Here is an 18,321-nt window from a genome sequence, read left to right on the forward strand (position 1 = left end):
TTCTCATCTGTCTTGCCTCCAACCACTTAACCCACTGCCACAACTCAATTTTCCTAAAGGGATTTTTTTTTGTTTTTTTTTGTTTTTATTATCTTTCCACCTATTCAACAACTGTAATGGTTAGTTTTATGTGTCAACTTGACTGGGCCATGGGATGCCCAGATATCTGGTTAAACATTATTTCTGATTGTGTGTGAGGATGTTTCTGGAAGAGATTAGCATTTGAATCAGTAGACTGAATAAAGCAGATTGCCCTCCTCAGTGTGGGTGGGCATCATCCAATCTGTTGAGGGCCTGAATAGAACAAAAAGGTGGAGGAAGGGTGCACTGGCTCTCTCTGCCTGACTTTGAGTGGAGACATTGGTCTTCTTCTGCCCTTGGACTTAACACCATCAGCACTTCTGGTTCTCAGGCCTTGGACTCAGACTGGAGTTTAACCACCAGCTTTCCTAGTTCTCCAGCTTCCAGACAGCAGGTCATGGGACTCCTCAGCCTCTATAATCACATGAGCCGATTCCTTATAATAAATCTCACTATATATATCATATTATATTTTATTATACATATACCATTATAGATAATATAGATATAAATTGCATATGTTTGTCTGGAGAAGCCTGACTAATACAACTGACAAAAATTTCACATTGTCTGCAGAGTTAAGATCAATGTCTATGCCCAGATTTTAAGGCATTCCGCAATCTGGTACTTCCAATGCTCCCTCCGTCCTCTTCCTCCTGGCTATCCAAACTTGACGACACACAAACCCTCTGTTCCATTTGAGTCGGTTGTTACACAAATGGAGTCCATGCTTATTTCAGCCTACAAGTCACTGCTCATGCTGTTTCCTGAATTGAGGAATCATACCCAGTTTAAAATAGAGCTCAAATTCTATTTCTTCCAAGAAATCCTCTCTACACTTCAATTTACATTTGTTTCTTCTGTACTTCTCACTGTGGCCCCTGCAATACGTTGGTGCTTTGTTATTTAACTAACTCCTAATTCTCTGTTCCTTCCATCTAAACATGCCTCATCTTTCCTCGTGCACTATAAGCTTCAAGTCAACTTCTGGCCATACCTCCCATTTCTTGTCTACCTTTTACAATAGCTTGCAACATGCTTCACATATGAGGTGCTTAATAAATCCCTGTTGAATAGATGGTTAAAAGATCTAAAATCTTTCTCAGCCCTTGACCTGTATTCTCTCAAGTCATAATAAGTGCTGTTATTTTCAGTCTTAGTTCAAGATTTTGCCTTTATATCATTTTACAACCCTTTTGTATATTCTCCTAAACACCACTTAACACAGTTAAGTTTTATAACGTTAGACGAAAGCATTAAATGAGAATAACAAATAAAGGATACAACTATGGTGTGGTTTTAAAAGGTTCTTATAGATAATGCTAGTATCATTTGTAATATGTTTAGGCAGAGATATGCATTCCAAAGCACATGTTAATAAGGGAATCAGTCTGTTCTGGAAATAATCAAAAGTTGAGAAAGTTTTTTCTTATGGAATTGACTCCAAGTGTTTGGAGGTTCAGAGCTCCAAAATCACTTCTCCTTTCCTATGGTGACTAGAAAACCTTCTCCTCACGCTGGTATAGCATCAATCAGGCATTTGTTTGCACAGGAAGCTGACAAGCCAGGGGACTTGGGGATGTGGACAATAAAGCTCATTTTGATCTAAAAAAGGAGAATTTGTGTGCTCCAGTAATTATGTTCATCTTCATTCCAATTTAACTCAATTTTCCTTTCTTGTTTTCTAGTTATTACGAGGAGCTACTTTGTTTCTTCTATTTCTAAGCAATCTTTTTCTTTTGAAGAGCCTGAATTTGTTCTGTAGAATTTTATACCTGGAAAACACCTCCACACGCTTACCCAGAGTCACGTATATAAAGATACCATGCATTTACCACTGCTTGAATTTATCAAACAACATTGTGTTATTCGTAAACACACGTATGTCCATCCTATCTCATCTGACAACAAGTGCTGGGAGGTTTCCTTCCCACACCACCATCTCTCTAGTGTCAAGGATTCCACCCTCTGTTTAAGGAGGCTTGTGTATGCTCTGGGCAGGTAAAGCGGTAGATTTCAGCAAATCTCAGAGCCTATGCAGGCCTCACTTCTACCAGATAATCTTTAGCTGTCAATTGACAGGCAGCTGCCAATGGACTGTTCTCACCAGGCTGCAATGAGATACTGATCTTGCGGCTCATCAGCCCAGACCACACACAGAGCTCACTCTACTGGCCACAGATGTTCCATTGCTGGCTTGGCTCCTGACGTAGTGGATGGGCTGAGCTGAGCCATCTTTCAATGCTGCCTTTCAGAGCCACCACTAGCCCATTTTGTACCTTTGAGCAAATTAGAATAAGGCACTCTTGCTCAAGACAGTTTCCTTTCATCTGTCAGAAAATTGTCATAATAACTTGATTTTGTTGGAACAAGATGGTTTCCTGCTATCTCCAGAAAATTGTCATATCAAATACAGAAATCTGTGCTGTCTGTCATGTGAATGGCACTCTCTTAGATGTGCCCCTATGCAGCACATACCTGCACATCTGTATGTGGCATGTCCTGTCGACCCCGATCACCCAACCCATCACCTCATGCCTGATCAACCTTCTCCAAAGTCCTGCTCCATCCAACTCTTTTGTCTTTGGTGAGCATCTTTGTCTTGTTCTTTTTTTTTTTTTTTTTGTGAGGAAGATCAGCCCTGAGCTAACATCTGCCCATTCTCTTTTTGCTCGTTTTGCTGAGGAAGACTGGCCCTGAGCTAACATCTGCGCCTATCTTCCTCCACTTTACGTGGGACGCCGCCACAGCGTGGCCTGACAAGCGGTGTCAGTGTGCGCCCAGGATCTGAACCCAGGCCACCAGCAGTGGAGTGTGCGCACTTAACCACTACACCACGGGGCCCGCCCTGTCTTGTTCTTAATATGGATGAAAATTATTCTAGTGTTTCTTCACCAAGCCTGAGGCAGGCTTTTGGTTTCAACTATCTATATTTTTCACCATAAATTTGAATATGCATCTAGGCATATTTGTTAACTGATCTTTTTTTAAAAATCAGAAATAGGATTTTTTTTTAAATCAGTAAAAGAGTACAAATCTAGGGCCGGCCCCATGGCTTAGCGGTTAGGTGCGTGCGCTCCACTGCTGGCGGCCCGGGTTCGGATCCCGGGCGTGCACCGACGCACTGCTTCTCTGGCCATGCTGGGGCCGTGTCCCACGTACAGCAACTAGAAGGATGTGCAGCTATGACACACAACTATCTACTGGGGCTTTGGGGGAAAAAAATAAAAAGAGTACAAATCTATATAACTTCTATTGGTGGTAATTTGGTAATATCTGCCAAAATTTTAAGTATATATCCTTTAACCCAGCAATTCTAGTAATAGATATTTAACCTACAGATATGCAGGTGTACAAAGATGTACATATAAGGATATTCAATGCAAGAGGAAACATTCAAGAATGACCTAAGTATCCTTCAATAGGAGATTGATTAAATAAGTTGTGGTACATAACTATGACAGAATAATAAGCAGACCTTAAGAAGAATAAATTATAGCAATATGTGTAAATCAGAAAAGATTTTTGATTCATTCACATATTCATTTATTCACCCCTTTGTTATTTCAACAAATATTTATTGAGTGCCTACTGCATGATAGGCGCTGTTCTAGGTATGGCCATTCCACAGTGAATGAGATAAATATGATCCCTGCCCCATGGAGCTTATATAGTAGGAAAAAACAGAAAGTAAATTAATAAATAATATAATATTATATAGTGATAAGTGCTAGAAGGAAAAATAATGCAGAACAAGGGAATAGAGAGTAATGGAAGCCATCAATAGGATCATCAAATTGCTTTCCATGAAACTTCTACCAATTTAAACTTTCACCTGCAGTGTGTAGGTATTCCCATGACAGTATATTCTCACCAACACAAAGGAATATAACTTTTGAAACAACTGATAATTTTACATGTGCTGTCTTTTGTTGGTTTAGTTTGTATTTTTAAATTAAAAAACAGCTACATTTTTGTGATATTCAGTTCTTTCTTTTACATATTTTCCAGATCTGAAATCATAACATGACTATATTCATGTCTATTCTTTCTGTGGCACTGTAGGCTGTTCTACGCTGTCATACAGCAAATTGACAAACTGATTCAGTGGTGTGCTGGAGCCGACTCATACTGGTTCACAAGATTCAAGAGTAAAATTTTTAGGAGTTTTGAAAGCCAGTTGTTAAACCATTGGTATCACGAAATTGACCATGGTGAAAGTATTCATGCCATGTAAATTGACAAATGCTACAAATCAGGGTTGTTTTGTTTTTTTTTTAATAGAGCCATTTTACCAGCACACCACTGGCTTAAACAATCTCTTAAGTTACAAAATAATTAAGACAAAACTGTTGCCTCTGAGAATTATTTGAGGCATTCAAACTCTACAGAGAGTTCAATTCTTCCCGCTAATCACTCTGAAATGGATCCAGCCCATAATTAGCAATGGTGGAAGTGATATTTTCCACAGGAGAAGCAAAGACATTAAAAGATCTTGGTTCAAGATAAAAACAACAACAAACAAACACAGAGAGACAGAGATCGGATTGGTTGTTACCAGAGGGAAAGGGGGATGGAGGAGGGTGAAAGGGGTGATTAGGCACATGTGTGTGGTGGTGGATTGTAATTAGCCTTTGGGTGGTGACCATGATGTAGTCTACACAGAGATAGAAGTATAATGATGTACACCTGAAATTTATACAATGTTATAAACCAATGTGACCACAATAAAAAAAAAGCTCTTGGTTCAGTATGTATGTAGTTTCCTTCGAGGAATTCATTCTTTCTCTCTCTCTCTATCTCTGCCATTGCCATTTGGAGGATATGTTGCCTCTTTGGATTTTGTGTCTCAATCTCTTTTAGAAGCAGAATGGGACTCAAGGCAAAAAAAGAAAAAAAAAAAAAAGTAAAATGGGCAAGACACTGGCCCTGCCTCTTATCTAGGCCAAAGGGTCACTCGAGCAGGTGAGCCAGGCCACCAGGATAGGAGAGCAAACAGATATTGAGAACTACCACCCAGATTATCCTCGTCATGGACTGAATGTTTGTGTCCCAAAATTCATGTTGAAATCTGAAACCCCAGTGTAACGGTATTAGGACATGGGGCCTTTGGAAGGTAACTAAGTCATGAGGGTGGAGCACTCATGAATGGGAATAGTGCCCTTTTAAAAGAGACCCCAGAGAGCTCTCTGTCCCTCTTTCTGCCATATGAGGACACAGTGTGAAGATGGCCATCTATGAACCAGGAAGTAGGCTCTCACCAGACACTGAATCTTCCAGTGCCTTGATCTTGGACTTCCCAGCCTCCAGAAATACGAGAAATAAATGTTTGTTACTTAAGCCACACAATCTATGATATTTTGTTGTAGTAGCCCAACTGGACTAAGATAATCCTTCTGGTATATTTTCAGTGCAATGACTGGCCAAAGATTCAGAGGTTTGGGAACTTGGCTATAGTGAGTGGAATTATGTCCTCTCAAAAGACATGTTTAAGTCCTAACCCCTAGAATCTGTGAATATGACTTTGTTTGGAAATAGGGTCTTTGCAGATGTAATCAGGCTTAGATGAGGTCATACTGAATTAGGATGGGCCCTAAATCCAGTGACTGGTTTCTTTATGAGAGAAAGGAGAAGGATATTTGAGTAGAGAGATACAGAGTAGACACCAGGAGGAAGGCCATGTGACGATAGAGGCAGAGAGTGGAGTGAGGCAGCTACAAGCCAAGGATTGCTGGCAACCACCAAAAATTAGAAAGAGGCAAGAAAGGATTTTTTTCTAGAGCCTTTAGAGGGAACGTGGCCCTGCGAATACCTTGATTTCAGACTTCAGGCCTCCAGAACTACAAGAGAATAAATTTCTGTTGTTTTAAGCCACCAAATTTGTGGTACTTTATTACAGCAGCCTAGGAAACTAATACATTGACCATCTCTGTGCATTTTCTTCATGATGAAACTAATAAATTCCCAAGTCTAAAACCATGGTTCATAACTATCCTCTTGTCTTTACTTTATATAGCAGAGCATTATCTTCTGAGGAAGTGCTTATGCGATATCATATTTTTATTAATAAAATTATTTTGAAAACATCATATATTATAAGGAACTAATAGCGTGGCTACACATACATTTGTGAAGAGAACTGCTTAATCATTCCATGTTAAACATCATTTTAAAATCAGAAAGAACCGAGATAGAATAAAGAAATATGAAAATGTAAACTTAGCAGTGATTTCCTGAAAAAAAAAAACAAAACGGTGCAATCAAGATTTAGTAATAATCTACCAAAATAGTGGAAACGTACTGAAAAATATTTCTGTAAAATTCAGAGGAACACAGAATAAGCAATAAGCAGCAGGAGTTTATAACCACCAACCCAGCCAGAGGCATCTGATCGATTTCTTTTCAGTTTCATTACAAAATCAGAGCACAAGAGAAACCTGTAGTAGACACCGTATATTTGAGCATTAGAAAAATACTTAATTGGATCTCATGAAATCCTGCTTTAAAATTGAAGTAAAATTGGCCTGCACACAAACACGTTCACACAAATGGAAAACAGGTGAGAGGAATATAAACAAGGAATAATGATAAACAGCAACAGACGGAGTGTATGAAAGAGGTACCCAGTGGTGAGTCAAAAGAACCAGGCTTAGACTGAGTTCCACTTAACATTGACTGTAATAATCTGGAAGAATGGATTGCATTCCATGTGGTCATTAAAATAGCACAGGATACTGATTAGCAGAGTCCTTAAACCCTGTGGAGACTAATAATCCAATGGGGTCACCACAGCACAAACACGTAGGCAAGACGAAAAATGAATTTTTGTCATGAAAAAAATAAAAGATGAAGTGCCAGGAAGTAGGGATGATGGAGGAGGGGTTAGAACATCCAGAGAATAGGAACACAATAATGAATAAAACACGACACAATGGTTTGAAAGCCTAAACAAAAGACTTCATATTGATTTAGACACTGGAGTGCACTGTATTGCTGGAAAAGTTCTTTTGGGTCTAAGACTTTGTAGACAAATGAAGTCGACTGAAAAATAAGAAAGTCATTTTCTCCCACTGATTTGTGTCATGAAATTAAAAATCAGTGAGAACCTTTGTCATCTCCCTGGTAGAGATTCTTTGGCAGATTACAAAAGTAATTCTTACTGCCATATGTCTTAAAGTAATAGATCTGCTTCCTGGTATATAATGGTGCTGTTTACAATAAGAAAGATTGCATGGATTGATTGAAACATAAGTGAATATTCATTCATTCAGCAAATGTTTACTGAGCAACTTAATATGTGATAGACACTTATCTAGGTGCATGTCATTTATTAGTGAACAAAAGTAAGGTCTGCTCTCACAAAGCTTACATTCTAATGGAGATAACCAGAAAGTAAACAAACACAATGCAGAAAACAAAGAATAAGATGGAATGTGATGGAGCAGGGAACATGTGCTCCTTTGGGTAGAGTGGTCAGGGATAGCAACTCTGACAAGGAAACTCTTGAGTGGAAAAGCAAATTGAGGGAGCAAACCATATAGACATAGATGGTGAGAATTGTCCAGTTAGAAAAAATCAATGCAAAGGCCATGAGGCAGGAGAATATTCAGTGTGTTCAGGAAGCTGCAAGGAGACCACATGACAGGAGCAAATAAGCTAGCAGGAGAGAGGTTGGTGACACAGCCCGGAAGTAACCAGAGACTAGATCCTGCAGGGTCCATTACAGCTGCAGCAGTCATGGAAAGACACCACTCAGGTCTCCTGCTGCGTGGAGCATGGTTGCCTGACAGACCCAGCTGCTGTCCCACAGGATTCTCCCTTACATTTGTGCCAAGGCCACACTTCCCCTAAGCTGCCCCTAGTCAATGCCTGAGCACAGCAGGAGTATCGGTATAGGAGCATTTCTACCCAATGCAGGGCTGCTCTGGAAGTTGTCTTTGGCTTGGAGCCTTGTGAACCTGTCGCTACACTATCCACAGCTCTCCCCCATCAGTGACAACCACCACCACTCCATCCTCCCAGACTCCAGGGAGAGGACACCACTCACCTCTTGTCCACCTCTTCCCAAGTGTCAGATGGGTCCTTCCTCTAAAATCATCAAAGACCCTCACAAAATAAACTGGACAGTAGAATCATATGTGCATTTATCTTAATAAATTATGAATCAACTGCAATTATCCATCAACAAGAAAAGAGAGAGACAGGAGGTGGAGGACGGGAGAGAGAAACAATTGAAATAATGAAGTGTGGCGCATTCTACCCACAATTTCTTTCAATGCAACTATTCACCAGAGGTTGGTCTCAGGTCCTCAGGCCACTTATTGTGAGAACATGCAGCTCAGAGTATAATTTAAAGACACGTATTTTTGGAACATGTTATGCAAGGGGATCATGGATACACATGAATTGTGCCACATGGTGCTAATATTATTGGGAAAAAAATTCAGAAGGAGAGAAGCAAAAGAGCATATGCATTGCACTGTCATTATTCTATAGCATAGACCAGGCTCAGGTAGTCAACACACACCATGGCCGAGATTCCAAAAGAAAGGGGCTTGCCCAGGTCAGCAGGCTGGGCGTGTGACAGAGCACACCAAGAGAGGACAAGCCCTGCCCTACATCGAGGTTAGCCTAAGAGGGGCTGGGGAACACCCAGTTTCTCTGAGTACCAAACAATATTTCAAGAGATCTCTTGGACCAGGAACAAAGCTAGTAATTTCACCTACTTAAAGCCAAAGTTTACACATGAGGGCTAGGAAGATCTTTGCCCACCCTTAGTGCTGACACCAGCTAAAGGCCTTGCTGTGTCTTTGCAAACTAGCTCACTCCAGCTGAGCCAGCTCTCTGCTAAGCTACCAGAAGGAGGGAGAAAATTGGCCTCCAGAGTCATTCAAATTTGTCTCTCATCAGTATACATGACCCCTAAATATGTCAACTACTACATCTGATAAACAATCAAAGAAAACAGCAATCTGATGGGCTTTCATTTCTGTCTCAGTCATTTCTTTGTCTTTCCTTGAATCAAAATCGCTTTCTTAGCTACTTTAATACTATGTATATACAGGTACTATAACTTCCATAAGCTTTGATATATATAGTAAGAAAATGAAACTCAGAGATAAATTAGTTTGTCCTAAATTGTTCTACGAATAAGTCACCATTTTAGTTCTGACTCTATATCGAGCTTTGTCACAAAAAAAATTTCATTTAATTATAGGAATTGTTATTTTTGTCATTTCACCAATGAGGGAATTGAGACTAAAGTTATTAAATGATTTGTCCAAGATCCATGAGCCAAGATTTGAATCCAGGAATGTCTGAGCCCAAATCTCGCACTCTTTTCATAAAACCCAAGACTGAAGCTCCAACCCATCTCATCCCAAAGCCCTTCTCCCTAGTAGCCACCGAAAACCTCGATATTCTACTCGAGATAAATTTTGGAACGAGGAGGCATTCTTAAGCAAAGCTGTTTGTCATCAACTCTCCCAAAGAAGAATCTCTGCAGATGTTTTTGGTATTGTAGCCTTTGCAAATTTATTTATTTAATACGTGTGTAGTGTGCGCTATGTGTAAATGTTTTACAGAGATAAGCTCATTTAATTCAATTCCCATAATAAACCTATGAGGTAGAAATCTTTATCTCCATTTTACAGAATCTTGCCTAAGGTCACATAGCTCCTAAGCAGGAGTGAAGGTTCCACCTTAGGCGGTCTAGCTCCATGTCAATGCCCTTTACAGCCAGGGTGTGCAGCCTCTCACAGGGAGCCCAGTAGCAATCTTCTTCTAGAGTCCTCTTGGTGGGAAAATGACAGATGGATCCTTGTGGAAGAGAAAAGAACAAGGAGTCACTAGAAAGTCATTTTCTCAAGGAAGCATTCCCCAACTCATCCTTTCCTTTACAAGGCCAGATCTGGGCCCTGTCTCTGTGCTCCTTACTTGCCCTCCTCTCCCCGAGGCAGTGTAACAGAGAGCTTAAAGCATGGCTTCTGGAGCTTCACAAAGCTGGGTTCGCATCTCCACTCTTCCACTTATGAGCTGAGTGAGTTTAGGGGTGTATTTAGACTGTTTGGGCCTCAATTTTGTCATCTGGACAATGGGGCAACAACAGCAATTGTGATAGATATAGTAATAGTAAGCTTAACAAAAATATCCCAGGTTTTTGTGAAGTTTAAATTAAATAAGACAGAAGAGCATGTAATATGGTACTAAGTGCTCAATAAATATTAGCATTTTTTATTATTGCTATCACACGACTTTGTAATTACCTTTTCTTTTTTTTTTTTTTGAGGAAGATTAGCCCTGAGCTAACATCTCTTGCCAATCCTCCTCTTTTTTGCTGAGGAAGGTTGGCTCTGGGCTAACATCCATGCCCATCTTCCTCTACTTTATACGGGACGCTGCCACAGCACGTCTTGATAAGCGGTGCGTCGGTGCGCACCCGGGATCCGAACCTACAAACCCCATGCCCCCGAAGCACAGCACGCGCACTTAACCTCTACGCTGCCTGGCCGGCCCCTGTAATTACCTTTTTCCTGTCTATATCTCCCAATATACAATAAGCTTCTTGTAGTCCCATTGTGTGACACACACTACACATTCAAAAAATATTCATTAAATGATTGATGTCCTCATTCCTCTGTCTGAGAGATTCCTTCTTTTAGAAGTTTCTCTCTCCCTCTGAGCTCACAATGACATTCTTAATTATCCCAGAGGAATTATCAACACAAACATGTCCCCAGTATGCGTTGTGCCATTACTGATCACACAGCACGCTCCGCGTCTGCACATATGTGAACTCCACGCCTGCTTTCTCCGCGACTTCTCTCTAGCTGCTGCTGTTTCCTGTGCAATGTGCCTGTGGAGTACAGTCTGAAAATGGAGAGTGAATGGAAATAATTTGGTATATTATTTTGTAGAATACAAAAGATAATTCCTGCATTCCATTCCAGATGTCTAGACAAAGTGAAGTTCTTTTTTTTTTTTTTTTCACGATCTGCTTGTCAATAAATGTAATTTTAGGGAAAAAATGTTATTTTTCTCTGCATATATATTTAAATGTTTTCAAAGTTGTTTTTTAAAGAGAAGTGATATTGCCCCAGGGAAAATTATGTGAGATACTAGGTCTAGAGCTTTTTTATAACAAGTTGAGACCAGTTAAAGCCGCCATCTTAATATTACTTTTAAATCAAGTCTGTAAATTGGGACAAAATTTAAAAGAGACTTCTTTCTTCCAGTCACCCACCATTTCCTGTTCCTCTCAGTCAACTCAATGTCCTTCACAGGGTTCAGTTTGTCGCCCTCGGATGACCTCTAAAGAATGAAATGTACAATCTTCCTAAACTCTTCTAGCGTGTCAATTGACTTGTTCTCATTCTGGATCTCAAACAACCACCAAAGAACAAGGTCTTTGATAGAGTGCAGATCATTAACTCATCGATGACTTTACTCGGAGAAACCGCTAAAGTTTCCAGTCTTCATTTCAGTGTATTCACTATTCTTACTGTTTCTATCTGTATGTATCCTTAGCCTTATGGTGAAAAACGTTTTTTAAGAAATCTTGTTCTTACTAATTATCAGAGTATTCCATTTAAACAATTTTAATAGGTAGTATTTGCAAGGACTCCTTTAAAATTACATTGTTTCTGTCATGCTGTCTTTCTTTATTAAGTTAAACCTTAAGCTTGATATGATCTAAAGTAATTATTTCAAACTTTTAGACCTCTTGTATGGCAAATGGACACTTAATTTCTGGGTTGTTTGATGTGCCTTTTGATAGGTAACTTGGCTAGACGACTGCCATCTCTACTGGGACTACTTCCAAAGAAGTTTTGATGTTTATAAGACACTAAAATTCAAAGACAGAAATAACTTGTGGCAATAATAAACCAGGATATATATATATACCTTAGAAAATTAGTTTGCAGAAAGACTTTGTAAAAGATATTAAACATTTAGCACATGAATTTAGAGAAGAACACAAGAGGCACAAATCTGGGAAAACAAACTCACACATGTTTTTAAGGAGAAATCTTTAAGTTTCCTCCTTACTTATATAACTTACTTACATAAGTAGTTCTTTCCCCTGCAGAGACAGTAGAGAAATAGTTCTTTTCCACTGCTGCTAATAGTTGAAGATGAAGCTAAGACCCCAAGCCACTCCAGGAAAATTGACCCATACCCTAAGATATTCATTATCACTCTAGATATAAAAGTCAGTACTAAATTCTGTCAACTTAGGCAGTGTACCATCCCAAACAACTCTAGCCAAAAAGACCAATTCCTGAAAGACGAGGGGTGAAAACATTAAGCTGAAGTGGCAGCAATCTATTTAAGCAACTAGAAACCTGCTGAAAAGTGATTAGTGAAAAAGATTCCTTGACATCACTGACTGGAAATCACCTGAGGACATCTATTTGTATTACTTCCTCTTCCTCAGCCCTACAACAGCTCCTACATGGTTCCTTACTGCATCTCCTGTCAAATCCAGACCTCAAACCTTCCTCTCCAGACTCATCTGGGTCTTTCCCTCCTCGCTCTTCAATGTCAGCCGTGGCCGCCTTTCAGTTCCTTGAACACACCAAGTGTTTTTCCTTCAGTGCAGCTTGTATACGTGCTCTTTCCTCTGCACAAAACACTCCCTTACCCATCCCAAACACACACCTGCACCTCGCGACCAGATCCTATCTCATGATGGAGCTTTTACTATCGTTCTTTAGTTGTCAGCTTAGATATCATCCCTTTAGACTTTCCCTAGCCACCCTATATAGCGTAGGTCTGCTGAATTCTTGATCACAGTATTCAACTTGTTTCTGTCAGAACATTTATCATGATTTATAATTATATATGTATTTACTTTCTGTTGTTTATTTATTTATTGTCTGCCCCTCCCCTAAACTTAAAGACTATCTGAGTTTCTCATTACATCTCCAAAGCCGAGTACAGTACATGGCATATAAAAGATACTCGGTAAATGAATGCTGAAAGTACAACTAAATGAACGAGTGTGAAATAGGAATTGAAAAAGAGAAACAAGAAGAATGACATAACAGTAAGTCTGGTAGCAACCATCTCCTAAGCATTTAGAGATCTTACATTCAATGTCGTTGTCCAGTACCAGAGTTCCTCAATCTTCTCGGAGTATTAGAATCACATGGGGAATGTTTTTAGAGTACCAGGTGCATAGGCTCCATCTCAAAGCAATTAAATCTGAATCCCTGGGAGGGGCATCCCATGTTTTGGTAGTTTTAAAACTAAGTTCTCTAGGTAATTCAAATGTGCAACTAACACTAGCCTATTTCAGTGCTTCTCAAATGTGAACTGCATCAGAATCCTGGCGAGCTTGTTAAAACATAGATTTCTGGGTCCTACTCTCAGAGTTTCTAATGAGTCTGTATTTCTAATGATTCGCAGGTGATTCTGCTGCTGCTGGACCGGGAACCACACTTTGAGAACCACTAGCTTATACTTTCATGTAGATCGCATTGGGCTTAACTTTGGGAGGAAAGGAATGCTAGAAGGGCTATTTTATGGAGAGAAACAAAAAGACTTGAAATGAAAATAACAGGATGCTTTAGGCATAGTTTCCAAGTTAATCACTTCCATGTTGCTCACAATTGAATAGAGATGCCAGAAATCACAGAATGCCATTCAGCTGAGAGATGGAGGCAACAGGAGAGTCAATACATTGGCACACACACTCTGCACTAACCGTATATAGAGAATCATGAGAAGAAAAAGCCCAAGGCATGCTAATGAAGAAAGATGATGCCATATGTCTCCAAATAGCCTATAACTTCTCCACCAACACAATCATAAACTCAGTTCTGGTAATAATGCTATCTTTGAATAGACCAATTTCTATATGTGATTTTAAGCAATATCTTTACATCTGCATGCAGTACACAGCCTGTTGGGTTTTAGTAAGTTAACATGCACTTGGAGTAGCAATTAACTGTGCCATTGCTTTAAACTTTTCCTTAATGCTTAATATTTATGCTTCATCCTGAGTGTTCTAGCACTCTAAGAGGGTCAGTTTCCTGGGTAAAGGCAGGGGATGCAATGCATCTTTAAACGCAGTGAGGCTGATCTGCACACTTAAGAGCTTCACTACATCATTTTGCAATCACATATCTCAGAATAATTTATACAATCAATTAAAGAGCATTATCAAGGGATGATTTGACAACTGTTGTCATGCCAACCGATGAAGTAGACAGCGCCTCTGTGTTTAAAGGCTGCACCTGGTGATGGATGTAGCAGATTTTGAGGACTCAGACAGAATCACAGATGTCCAAAGGTGTGGAGGGAACATGATTTAAAGCTTTGATGTTGTGCCATTTTTACTGGCAAAAGAGTGTTGATGGCATGTTGTTCACTTTCTCATTAAAATTCTGTCATTCTTCACAGTGTTCTGCATTCAGAGCTGGAAACTGAAGTGAGAATGCACTTTACAGACTGATAAAATATGATAGCAAAATGGATGATGTTCATTTGCAGGCTGAATTAATTTTTTTAAAAAAAGATTGTGTCAGTGCATTTATGAAAAGCCCGTTAATCAGACACAACTTTATCAGCCTTAATGGGCAGATCTTGAACAGTTTTACATTAATAATTCAAATTTTAGATGGCAAATGGCTTGCAGCAAATTGAGCTAAAAAGTATTTGAAATGGGTCACGGTAGAACACAACAGAAGCAGAAAGTACACTTTCTAATGACCAGAGGTGCCTGATTTGTTGATTCCAGTGGCCAAAATGAAATCAACATATCTCAAAGGCTTTGCAAGACAGACTGGTCCTTTCCTTCACTGAGTTATGCCAGAAACCAAGGCGAGTCCAAGGGCATTCCCAAGTAGAGACCCTATATTGGTAAGCAACAGAGATGAGATTAAAGCTTATATCTACGGGATTGGCAAACCAGTTCTCTTTCCAGCATGCCACAATTTCTTGCCCTATTAAACCATGTCTTTCGTAAAGCGATTGATTATATGCAAATATATGTGATAGATGCATTGTCCACAATGTTTTTTTTTAGTAGTGCGATGGTTATAAACTTAGAATCTAGAGCCAGACTATTTGAACCTCAACTCTCCCTCTTGCTAGCTATGTGACATTGGGCAAGTTATTTGATCTGTTTCTGTCTCAATTTCCTCATCTGTAAAATGAAGATAATAGTGTCCACATCTTATAATTGTTGTGAGGATTAAACGAGTGACGATATGTAAAGCACTTAGAACAGTGGCTGAAATGTTTATCCTCATAGTCGTTATTATTACAATTATTATTATTATTACTATTTTATGTTTTAAGGCTCTTAGCCTTTCTATAAACAGTTGCTGAGGCAATCACTAATTTTTGCTTTCCATTCAAGAACATGAGTTGATAAAACATGGGGAGTAAATTGCAAAGTCCAACCAATATTTGTTGAATTGAATGATCACAGGAAAAGTTACATTCAGATAAAACAACTTCATAGTAATAAAGTGAAATAAAAGATGGTAGATGTAGGCACAGGAGGCAGGAGAATGTGGTGGTATCCTCTAATGTTATACAGCAAAACTTGCTTTCCTTCTGCCACCTCCTTGTTTCTGGGGTGTAACAAGCTAGGCTAATAAAAGGGAGTATTTTGTAGAACTTAAAAAGAATCAGAGATGCTTTAAAGCAAAATAACCCCCCAAAGTTGTTCTCAGAGTCCATTTTAGCAATAAAAGATTATCTTTTAGAGGCTTTAATTTGAGACTGGGTCCTGAAAGCCTGCCCTCCTTTATCCTCTACTCTCAGAGGCAGAAAGACACTCCTCTCTGCTTCAGGGAAACCAGATAAAACCAAATGATTGATGCTCTGGCTTGAGGCTGAAAGGAAAAAGAAATGGAACCCTGCAGGTCTGGGCAAAAGAAGACGTCAAATTGCGTGGAACACCACACAGAGTAGCTACTCCCTCGTGCCAATCTGAGGAGGACTTACGTAAATTTATAGGTGACTCAGGAGAAAAAAGTAAAGTGTTTTTAACTCGTTCTCTGGATTCTTGGTGTGTGCTTGATCTTCTATTAATAAGATTTTTTTTCTGTGATGAACTATGCCTTCCCATCCTTCCAACATTAAATGTATAAAGAAGGGGGCAATTTACATAACTAAGAAACATCAAAAGCTAAATGATTATCTTGGTTGACGTGAGACATAATAATGGTGAATTTAGGAGTGAACAATGGATACTCAGCAAACTTTGGTTTCAGTAACCTCAGCTCTTAGAGTCAAAAGCTGGTGTCCAAATTCACAAAGTAATCTAGGTACTGTTGCCGGTAGGAAACACCAAATTCAGGAGTGCCTTAGGAAGGCATTGCAACTGTCTTTCAAAGTATGTTAACACTGTGGTTGATTTTGAATGCCACTAAATAACTCTCTAAAGTTGGACACAACCAATTGTTTGTAGATAGATCTGTCCACCTGCAAGTGGACAGGTTTCCATATAAGGCCAATTACATACAACTAGTTAAGACATAAAACACTATAAATACCTAAGAACATGCAAGTAAATACCATTGATTTGCGTATGTGATTATGCCACCTGAAGATTTCACTTGCAGCATCAGTTCTTGGCTCTTCCTCTTGGTGTTCACCTTTCCTAAAATGAGATTAGAAAAATATGAGAATCTCTACATACACATATACAGAAATGAACACAGACACAGACCCACTGTATAAAAAAGTGCTATGAATGTGATAAAACATATAATAGTCTCTGCTTTAAGGAGCTTACAACAGAGTTGGATAGAGGAAAATATATGACAAGTTAGATAAGAAGAGAAGACACTGAAATAAAAAGTACCAAAAGGTGGTTTATACTTATTTGCCAAATAATCGGTATGAAAGATGTACAGAGTCAGGTTAATATTTCTCTAGAAACAAGAGCTTTTTCTCTTGGGCTTTCTACTTATTTCATTTCCCTTTTCTCTTCACCTTGATTTTGAGAAGTTTCTTTATTTCCAATTTTATTTAAGGTATGCAAGATTTATTTTTGCCCTAGATATACGTAAAAGAAATGTCAATATCTGATTATTTACACGTTCCTCAATATTCTGGAAATAGTATAAGGTTTCTATGTTCAGAGCCCTTGGAAAGAGAGTTTGCTTTCTAGATATTGGTTTCAGTTCTTTCTATGATACTTGTCAATACCTTTTCATGTGGAAAAAGAAAGATCACATTTATTTAGCAAGTAAGAATTTACTGAAAGCCTACTGTGTGCCAAGCACCAATGTTACGAAGAAAGAAATATAAGCCATGATTTCTGCCCTTGAAGAAAGATTTTTTTAAATGAAAATAAACAATGAGAGCTAACCAGTTACCAATCACCAGGGGCCATTGAACAGTACAAAAATTGTGAAGTTTTAAAAGTTTCCAAAAATCTCCCAACTTGCTTGATCTCTTTGTTGGTCAAACTTTGTATTTGGTGGGGTGGGGGTAATTTTTGTGGCTGCTGTTTGTTTGTCAGTCTCTCCCCAGATACCTTGGTAAGAGTCCAGACGTTTGCAGCATCCTGGGAACTGGAGGCAGGGCCCGCTGTGCATATTTCTGTATTCCTTTCTGCCCTCCTACTGCCTTTCTTTTGGTCCTTTCCTGGAGCCATTAAACTCACGTCTTATCTTCTGGAAAAAAGAGGGAGGAAAAGAAGTAGCAAAGACACATGGAGTAAGATGCAGAGGCTTATAAAGCCTATACCGTGAGAAGGAGGATGGTTGCATTGTTGCAAAGAACTGAATATTTCTGAATTGAATGTTTAACTTGAATTATTCACCAGTCATTGTTCAAGACACTGGGGACATATCCCTGCCTTAAAGACAAGTTAGAGGGTATGTGTGGGAAGCTCTCCCTAAACAAACGTGAAAGCTTTAGGCAAAGGGATTTCAAAACCAGTGGTTAAAGGAAATGAAATACACATGGAAAGACAGAGAAAGATAAAATGTGAATTTAGTTCAAAGTTACTTTACGACATACAGATGATTTGACTTAAAAAGAGCTGAAACACAAAGTAATTATGAATTTGCTCATAAGACAAAAATATGCCACAACACTGCTAAGATTAGCCTTATGTAGAGTAAAGGCCTTTATCTCCCCATTTCTTGGATCTGTCTCCTTCAAACTTCAAGTACAAACACTTTGAAAAGAAAGATTGCACATGTTAATTTCAAGGCCAACCTATGGAATTTTTGTTTTGTTTTTCCCTTCAGATTTTTAATGTCACCAAGG

General features: G+C 39.1%; 1 long non-coding RNA gene across 1 annotated transcript; it reads right to left on the minus strand.

Moving 5' to 3' along the window:
* Positions 1-9,609: 9,609 nt before the first annotated feature.
* Positions 9,610-17,651, minus strand: LOC131419357 (uncharacterized). Its single transcript, XR_009223204.1, has 3 exons — positions 17,582-17,651; positions 16,615-16,699; positions 9,610-9,900 (listed from the first exon to the last, which is right to left on the minus strand). It is a non-coding gene; the product is annotated as an uncharacterized LOC131419357 (long non-coding RNA).
* Positions 17,652-18,321: the final 670 nt, after the last annotated feature.

The sequence above is a fragment of the Diceros bicornis genome, chromosome 21, assembly GCF_020826845.1.
Source record: "Diceros bicornis minor isolate mBicDic1 chromosome 21, mDicBic1.mat.cur, whole genome shotgun sequence".
NCBI lineage: Eukaryota > Metazoa > Chordata > Mammalia > Perissodactyla > Rhinocerotidae > Diceros > Diceros bicornis.